This window comes from Lactuca sativa, chromosome 2 (genome assembly GCF_002870075.4).
Source record: "Lactuca sativa cultivar Salinas chromosome 2, Lsat_Salinas_v11, whole genome shotgun sequence".
Classification (NCBI taxonomy): Eukaryota; Viridiplantae; Streptophyta; class Magnoliopsida; order Asterales; family Asteraceae; genus Lactuca; species Lactuca sativa.
Window position 1 is genome coordinate 95,195,692 of NC_056624.2, and position 10,490 is coordinate 95,206,181.

Below are 10,490 nucleotides of genomic sequence, written 5' to 3' on the forward strand. Positions count from 1 at the left end.
ATTACTTGTACGAAACGAAAAGCACTATCTTCACAGAACACAAGAGCTTACAACACATATTCGACCAGAAGGAGCTCAACATGAGACAACGACGGTGGGTCGAGCTACTCAGCGATTACGAATGTGAAATTCGTTATCATCCGGGTAAAGCCAACGTAGTAGCTGACGCCCTGAGTCGGAAGGAATATTCTGGTCGTAGATTCAAATCATTGACTATGACTATCCATTCACACTTGTCCACATAAGTTAAGGCAACTCAGCTCGACGCTTTGAAGCCTGAAAATGTGGCGGGTGAATCCCTAAGAGGGATGGATAAGAACTTGGAGGTTAAGGGTGGCGGAGCTTATTATTTCATGGACCGGATCTGGATCCCGAAACTCGGTGGTTTCAGAGACTTGGTCATGAACGAGGCAAAACACTCGTTACTCCGTGCACCCGGGATCAGATAAGATGTATCTGGATCTTAAAAAAGTTATACTGGTGGCCTAACATGAAAGCAGATATTACTACCTTCGTAGGTAAATGCCTTACTTGCGCAAAGGTCAAGGTCGAATACCAGAAACCCTCCGGTCTATTACAACACTATGAGATACTGGAATGGAAGTGGGAACGGATAACTATGGATTTCATAACCAAGTTGCCCAAGCCAACGGGTGGAATTGATACCATATGGGTCATCGTCGACAGATTGACCAAGTCTGCGCACTTCCTGCCGATCAAAGAAACAGACAAGGTGGAGAAACTTACAAGAACTTACATTAGGGAGATTGTATGACTGCACGGTGTTCCCATATCCATTATCTCAGATAGAGATAGTAGATGCACTTCGAGGTTCTGGCAGTCGTTACAAAGTTCCCTAGGAACTAGGCTGGACATGAGTACAGCCTACCATCCACAGACCGACGGGCAAAGTGAGAGAACAATCCAAACCTTGGAAGATATGTTGCGAGCCTGTGTGATAGACTTTGGGAAAGCATGGGATACTCATTTACCCCTTGTTGAATTTTCCTACAACAACAGTTATCATACGAGCATAAAGGCTGCTCCATTCGAGGCCCTCTATGGACGAAAGTGTAGATCCCCTCTGTGCTGGGCTGAGGTGGGTGATACCCAGTTAGCTAAAGGACGAATTCCTGAAAGCACTCTCACAGGTCCGGAGATCATTCAAGAAACAACAAAGAAGGTCGTTCAAATCTGTGAACGATTGAAAGCCTCTAGAGACCGACAGAAAAGCTATGCTGATAAACGTAGAACACCGTTGGAATTCCAGGTGGGTGACCGTGTTCTATTGAAGGTCTCACACTGGAAGGGCTTGATACGCTTCGGAAAGTGTGGAAAGCTAAATCCAAGGTACATTGGGCCTTTTGAGATTCTCGCAAGAATCGGCCATGTAGCTTACAAACTTAACTTACTGCGCGAACTCAGCAACGTACATTCTACTTTCCACGTCTTGAACCTGAAAAAGTGTCTGTCCGACAAGACTCTTGTTATTCCACTCGACGAGATCGAGATCAACGAGAGCCTTAACTTCGTGGAGGAACCAGTAGAGATCATGGACCGAGAGGTCAAGCAAACGAAACAAAGTCGTATCCCGATAGTGAAGGTTCGCTGGAACGCCAAACGAGGACCGGAATTCACTTGGTAGCGTGAGGATCAGATGAAACTGAAATACCCTCATCTTTTACTTAGTTATTTGTAACTACTTATTTGCTTAAATTCTAATTTCGAGACGAAATTCCTTCTAAGGAGGGGATGATGTGACAACCCAAAATTTCTATTATGTACAAACAATATCAAGTCAATAGAAGTTAGAACAGTTGCAGTAAATCTTCAGACTTTTGGTATAAGTTTGAGTATTTCAGGATTTACACTTAAAGAGATATCAGGAGAGAGGATGCACTAGGGTTTTGTGCAACTCTGTTATTCCAAAACTTCATGATATTAGAGTTCACTGCCTGAATAGAGTATTTTCTGCCAAAAACCCCAGGAGTATATATATGGTCCTTAGCCATATTTATTCATTTGTTCCATTTCCAACTAGAGAAAAGCCAAATTCTCTCTCATAGATCTTCGGCCTTTCATCCCAAATCATGAGTACTTCTATCTAAGTGTATTATAGAGCTTGATATGTGTCTAATAACCTAGAAATAGTATGAAAACAACAAGATCTAAGAGTTTACGGCCCAAGAACATCTTGGACCGTAAACACTTCTTTAAGGGACAAAAGAGTGCCCTAGTCCCTTCCTTTTCCAATAAAACTAGCCTAGACTCATACCCTAATGTATGTAGGACTAGAAAACACCCCAAGAACACCAAGAGTAAGGTGTTCACGGCCCAATAAGTTCTTGGACCGTGAACCCCAATCAAGAGTGCCAAAGTGTGCTTTAACTCTTCATAAGCCTTGGATACTAGCCTAGATTCATTCCTAGTTAAGTTAGGGACTTGAAAACACTAAAAACACCATGCCCATGAGAGATTACGGCCATAATCTCTAAGGGATTTGGTTCTAGGGCCGTGAACTCCTCAAAGGAGTTGAAAGGTGCCCTAATCTCTTCCTAGGACTAAGCCATCAAGCAGCAATACTTCTAAGGGACATGTAAGACTTCAAAACACAAAATAAACAAAGACTTAGGAGCTTACGGCCGTAAAATCAAGGGTTTATGACCGTAAACTCATTTTTGTTATGGTCTTGGAGAGTAAACTCAAGAATGGGGTCCTTTGGAACCCTAAACCCACTAGCCTTGTCCTACAACAACTTAAATGCAATCCTTAGGGCTTATAACACTTATATAAGGTGTTTAGCATGTTCTAGGAGGTCTTAACATTTTCAATTAGTAGTTTAAGACTAATTGGGTACATATATGTGTGATTATATGTTAACTAGGATCCTTGGGTGTGTACAAGTTTTCAGTTGACACTTAGCAATCCTACATCGTTAAGTTCATCCAAACCACCATCTTTAAGTGAGTTCATACCCCTTAATCAATGGTTTAAATGTTTTTAAATGCTTTTATGGGGGGAACACAAGTTAAATACTTATAGTTATTACATCAATCACATGTTATTAATAACTACAAATCCAGTGGTTTTTCTTACTGTTCAAACTGTTTATCAAACTGTTTTGCTTCAAATTTTTTTACAAAATCTTTTACTTATCAAATACTTCTACTTAAGCTCTTTTATACTTATTATCAAATGCATGTCTATGTATGTATAGTTATATAAGCAATGTTTAAAAGGCTTAGGAAGGCTTAGGAAGACATGTCAGTTCATTCATGAGTCAGTACGAGTAGTACATACGGTACATTACTATACATGCTAGATATAGGGATAACACACATTACAGCTAGCACACACAGAACTTTATAGTACATACAGGCTAGACAGAGAAAGAGTACACTTACAGTTAGCACATTTATCACATGTACATTTATGCAGTTATGTGAACCATTAAGTGGGTCGTGGCACTTCCTGCCATGACCGTTTTTGTATCCCGAACCTCCTTAATTGGGGAGCGTATGAGTTTGCGTATAGATTTATACTGGATTGACTATCCTACACCTTGTTGCTCGCTACAATGGGACTTGCAAGTCTACGGGTGCCAAATCTCATTTCTTACGGCGTCTTACATCGTCGTTTTACTAGAGTCGGTAGTAGGATACAGGTCGATCACATGTTACTTTGGATACCTTTTGTTTTAAGGTAGTTAGTACAGTCGTAGTCACTTATTACAAATACTATGGTACTATGATATTTTCCCATAACATTTACTTCGTGAATATTCACACGATGCACGGTAATGTAAAAACTATATTTTTGGTAAATGATAGTCAGAATTGGGAAAACACACACTCTAACAAGAGACACACGCACAGACACTAGATGCCTTGGTAGAAGGCTACAGTTAGTAGGAAACATAGGGTTTTCTAGGAGAGCTCAAACATTTTACAAACATTGTACAAAACACTGACGAAACATCTTACAAATGCTTTCATACAAACACAGACATTAATATACTTATGATCTCACCAGCTTTAAGCTGATACTCGCTTTCAAAATAACTTGTATTCTCAGGTCACCAATAGACAGGTACAGGTGCCAGGCTTTTGAGAAGATGGAGTTCGTTCAAGACTCGTCTTTTATTTTGATATGTATATTTTGGTGTCTATAACTTTGTCAGAACACACATGTATGAAATTATATTATTAATGCAATGGATGATGTTGTTGCTTGTTTACTATTATTCATTGTTGTGATACTGTACATGACGTCCTCCGCCCCAGAATGTTTACGCCATTCATGGTTTTGGGGTGTGACAACTAATTTCATGTGGGAGTCTATGAAGAGTTAGTCCAAAGGGCTTATCATATGTATTATTGCACTAATGGCCGAAGGAAGTGAATTAGGGTTTACAAGTGAAACCCTAGGAATTCCATACTATAAATGTAACCCCTAGCATCACCAAAAAGGCCGCTAAGAGTTCCAAGAAGAACCCTATCTGTTTTTGGTGCCTCCTAGCCTCACTCTCATTATCCTCCATTTGTTGTTGGTGTTATGTGACTTATTTGAGGCATTACATTTGAGGCATCACATTTGAGGTGCTAAGATCTTGTAAGGCCAAGTTCTACAAACTACAACGAAGAGGTAATCATCTAACTCGTTTTTAAGTTTCAAATACTAATGTTGTATGCTAGTTATGCTTTATGCTTTGGAAAATGAAAATTGCATGTATAACTAGAGAAACCTTAGATCCAAAGGGTGACATCCCCAAAATCACGGCCAGAAAAGACCGGTTTGTTTATGCTTTGCTTAAAAATCAGAGTAACATTTTAAATAAAAGTGTTGCAGAATTTGTCCCAAAACAAAATATGATAAAGATTTATCAAAAGCATTTCTATAGAAATGTATTTCATTAAAAGACTTGGGATGTCATGTTCGTACAGATCAAAAGCATAAACAGTACAATATAAGCCTTACTACATTATTTCATTTCTACAGGCCTATATCCGTAATCCCTCGTCCAAAACATCACATCTATGCTCATACGCCACTACCTGTAATACAAGAAACTGAGTGGGTCAGGCTTGGGAGCCTGCTGAGCACATAGGGTTTTCAACCCACAATAAATAAGTTTATTAATTTCATCAATCAACAATAACCCAATTACTTGTTCCCGTTATCCTCACTTTACGTCCCTAAACACCTATCATAAGGGACCTAGCCTAAGGATCATCATCGGGACGGACACTACTGCTAAGGGGATTCCTCAGCAATAAATGTCCTAAAGGCAACCATGTGGGGGGATGGAGTACATCTGGTGAGCACACAGTTCAAATAAACACACAATTCGAATAAACACCTACAGGTTGCGAGCCTGCTAGTGTTCCACTGGACTGTCTAGAATAGTTCGTGGTCGTCATCTATACTCCGCTAGATGACTGGATCATCAACAACATCTATAACGAGGCCTCCCATTATTTTATTTTGTCACACAACAACTATTACATCTACCCATGTTTTACCCAACACATTTTGTAGATATAAAATACATATACAGTTTAAATCATTGAAAACATGTATAAAACGTTCATCCAGCATAGATAGCAAGTATTCAGATAATATGCACACATAACACGTAATTTATATAAAATACTTCATATCTATGTGTAAGCTGAAAGTAACTATGCACTCACCGGATTAGGTGGTAACTCAGCACTCGGACAGCGCTTCAATACTCTCAAAACGATATTCCTTCGATAAAACCTAGTATCGATACCACTAGGGTTTAGTTTAACGATAACCGCGACAAATTAATTAGTCCGAGTATTATTAAGTGTTAATAATACTCGATATAACTCATAATAATAACCCAAATAATTATTTTAAGGACCTAAGAACATTCCTATAATTATATGAAAGCTATATTAAAAATTGCGTAAGCGTAGCACACTTACAGCGAATTTTATCGAAAACCGGGACTTAATTGGAGCAGCGTTTCGAAACCGAAAGACTCCTTTTTCTCGGGACTCCGGGAGCCTCGAGGCTTCCTTAGGGTGCTAGGGGGTTTTTCTAGGGTTTAGGGGTGGTTTGGGCTTGAGAGAGAAAGAAGTTAGAGAGAGAAGTGATTTTGGTGTGAAAATGAGGGCTGCCTTCGCTGCCTTTTATAGCCTGCGAGGCCTCGGTACGCTGGGCGTACCTCAGACCTACGCTGGGCGTAAGGGCTCGGATAAGGCTGCCAGATCGACTCCATCTGTCTCGCATTCGGAAGGGATAAGAACGAGGTTACGCGGGAAGTGTGCTACGCTTACTTTATGACATCAAAATTTGCAATCAAATACAACACATAAGTAAAATTTTGAATCAAAAACTTAAGAGCATGTATGATGCTTACTTTATGACATCAAAATTTGCAATCAAATACACCATACAAGCATTACAAATAGTCAACAAGCAAATGGGAAACCCTAGAAGTTCTTGATTAGGTCCATTTTGGACTAGAACTTCCTTATTGGGCCCAATGGACCAATAAGCTTCCAATTTGACTATCTTGGGCTTAGAATCCTTAAATGGGCTCTAATTGGACCCACTTTCATTTATTTCAACATTTTGGGCCATATTGGGCCTAGAATGAAATAAATTAAATATTATGAACCATAATTAACCTAAACTAGCCCAACAAAGTATAAAAATCACACTTATATTTTATAGGGCCAACAATCATTCAACTTAACTCTAGTATGGGCTTAGGGGCAATAAAGCCCAAAAATACTTTTCTTCTCTTCAAATTTCGGCCCAAGCCCATGAAAAAGGAAGAGTTGACTTTCATAGCCACCTCATTTTTGCATGTTGGTTCTCCATGCAACCTATCTCATACTTGCATGCACATGTCACCTCAAGATCTACTTCTTTCTCTCCCTCTTGCTCTCGGCCGAACACAACACACACACACTCACGAAAATTCACTCCATTCTCTCTAAGTCTTGAAGAACATCCCCTCACTCTTTCTTCAAAAATTTCGAGATCTAAGGAGCTTTCAAGAAAATATCTCCACAAATTCTCCACTTAAGGTAAGATCAAGTTAAGATCTATGATTTTGGTACTTTGTTTTATCAAAATCTTCTTCTAATCCATGTAAAAAATCTTGATCACTCTCCTAGAAACTCTCTAAATTCGAGATCTTCCAAGGAAAGGTTGCTTAGGCCGAAAATCATCTCATTTTCTTCCATCTCTTCTCCAAAACCGAAACCACACCCAAAGGTGAGCTTCATACCCCCTATTTTTCGGTTTTTATAAGTTTTGTGGGGGGAGAATACAAGAAAATGTGTAGATCTATGAGTATATGTATGCTTTGTATGATTTCTATGTTTATTTACATGTTCTATTGTGAGTATGGTGTTGGATCTAGTCCAAAAGAACTCAAAACCGAGATCTACCTTATGTTGAATGAAATAAGTATAAATCATATTATTTCATACAAATCAACTCTAGAAAAATAACCAAGTTGGTTAATATGAACTCTTTGGGCTAAAAATCCCATTTTTGGACTCAAAATGTTAAAAATATAAGGTTAAAGGGCCCAAAATGACAAAATACAAATTCTGATGGATGAAATGAGTCAAAACAGTTTCAACAATGTATTTTCCGGAAATATTCTCTTTTGAAGGATTAAAATGAGAAATTTTAAGCATAATGGGCCAAAAATGAACTTTTCGGCCCAATAAAGCCCAAATTGCGAGATTTTCAAATTAGAGGGGCTGAAGCTGTATTTTTCTGTAAAACAGGGGACTACTAGTGCTCCAAGTCCATTTCAAGGGTTAAAAATACTTTTCATATTTAAAAGGGACCAAAGATGCAAAAAATTTCTATTTTGGGCCAAAAGTGTAAAAATTGCGAAAATAAAGGGATTAGCCGAGAAAATTTCATTTTGAGGGACTAAAACTGTTTTTCAAATAACTTTGAGCTGAAAATACCTTTTCTACAAGTTTTGATACTAAAGTGTCAAGAAAAATGGTTTAAGGACTAAAATAGAAATTCTTTTATACAAAGGGTCAAAAGTGTAAATTCATCCAAAAGAAAAGGGGCTGCAAAAAGTAAATTTCTAATATTTCAAACAATAAACCCGACATGATGAAATACTAGTACCTCGACTATCGGTGAAATATAATACAACTTCAACACCAAAATCGTTATCAAACGAATTGATTCGGTCTCGAATCAATAACGAATCCGAAATTAATAACACGACGATACTTCAATACACACGAGGAAACCTCAGGAATTCAATACACATGCAGAAATTTCGGGAAGTCAATACACTCGTGGGAATACACCAGACGTCGATACACCGTCTTTGGGCCCGAAAGTTTCAAATCGTGCTTGTTGGGCCTAGCTAGCCCAATGACATGATCTTTAGGCCTGAAGGAAACTCGCTTACATGTAGTTGGGTCTTGTATGACCTAATTCCGTGTAAAAGGACTTTCACAGGCTTTGTGCTGTTGGGCCCCAAGGGTCCTCTGGTACTGCTAGTAAAGTCGAGAATTCACCAAATGCGAGTCGGGCTAAGGGCCCTTCGCATTCACGATAGCCTTGAACGACTTATGGAAATACCGGGGGCTTCGCACTCTCTTTTTCTCCTCAGTTGTGGGGCTATGAGAAGTCACGGTGGTTGGATTAAGTGAATAGTACGAACGACGCCTAAGGGATCATTTGTATAGTTGTAAACGATTCGTTTTCATTAATGCGTGTTTATAACAATTCACAATCCATAATTAATCCAATGTCACCTGGACTCATCGAATACACCCGTCGTAACGGTATAACAAAATATAAAACACTCGATTTAAAGTATTAGGAAAACATCGGGTTTTCCTAGGGTTTTCAATTAATACACCTACGAGATGCATACCGAGTTTTACAAATTATACTTTTACATTTATAGAAACAAACAAGCATACTTACAGATCTTCACACTTTTTTTTTATACTATGCTCTTTTCAGAAAATATCGGATTTTCTGGTGATTTTCAAAACAATACAAACCATTATATTTCAAACATTACTTATGAACTCACCAACATTTCATATGTTGACGTTTTTCAAAATACTTGTATTCTCAGGTAACAGGTAAATTTAAAAGGAAAAAAATGTACTCAGTAACGTCTTGCTGTTGTTTTAATTAGTATCGAACAATTTACTTTTGGGCATGTAATATTATGTATCAATGTACTGAATGTAAACGCTACCAGTTGTAACATTTCAATGCTTGGTAATGTATGATGTTATGTTTCATGTATATTCATTGTGATGGTATTCAATTGAGTCACAATAGCCCTCGGACGTTTCCGCCGTCTGGTTCGGGGGTGTGACAGGTTGGTATCAGAGCTCTGTTTATAGTGAACTAGCATGTCTAACCACACATTGATATGCAACTATAAACCAAAAGAGGGACTAACCCAACTCTGAACAAAACAAGTAAAACATAACAATAAAACACCCCTACTTGCATTAGGAATAAGAACATAACGCCGAACCAAACAAGATAACGCTAGTATCCCGGTTAGCTCAGGACTGTTCTTAGTGGTATCAAGAAGCGGATGTAGCCTGATCAACTACATTCCCTCCAAGGTATAACTAACACATGTTCTGATGAGATCGCGAGCTAGGGAACCTAAAAACAAACCCCTTTATCACCAAAAAGAGAACGTCTGTCTGGTCTGCAATAGTGGAAGAGGCATAGGATAATATTAGTGAACCTTTACGTGTTTTGCTATGTGTTGCGAATCTATGATTGTATGCTAAATGATAGAAGTACTTAAGTTCGTGCCATACACCTAGTCAGTAGGACCACAACCTCACGGAAACCACGTACACTCAACATCTTTCCGTTTCGTGACAAGAAGATGCCTCACCGACCTACTCGCGGAAACCCTGGACCAACCCCACCCGAAGTTGAATCCACTGCATTCCAGGCAGCCGTGTCTGCTGCGGTCACCGCAGCTATGACATAACTTCACCAAGGGAATAACGCAGGAGGCAACGGGCAAGGGGCCGGGAGTTCGAACAACGGGATGAATCAAGAACCCACCAAAACATGTACCTACAAGGACTTCACAAACGCCAAACCACGAACTTTTAACGGCACTAGAGGAGTGATCACTTTGAAGCGATGGATCGAGAAGGTGGAATCGGTATTCAAGATATGCGATTGTCCTGAGGAGATGAAAGTGAAGTTCGCAGCCTGCACTTTTGTCGATCAAGCACTCACATGGTGGAACGGACACGTGGAAGCCATGACACTCCCTGTAGCCAACTCCATGTCGTGGTCGGAAATGAAAGAAATGTTGATGGATGAATACTGCCCACGAGGTGAGATTCAGAAAATGGAGCAAGAGCTATGGAACCTCACTGTGCGGAATGCGGATATCGATGCATACATATCGAGATTTAGTGAACTATCTCTGTTATGCTCGGGTATGATCACCTCGGAAGGAA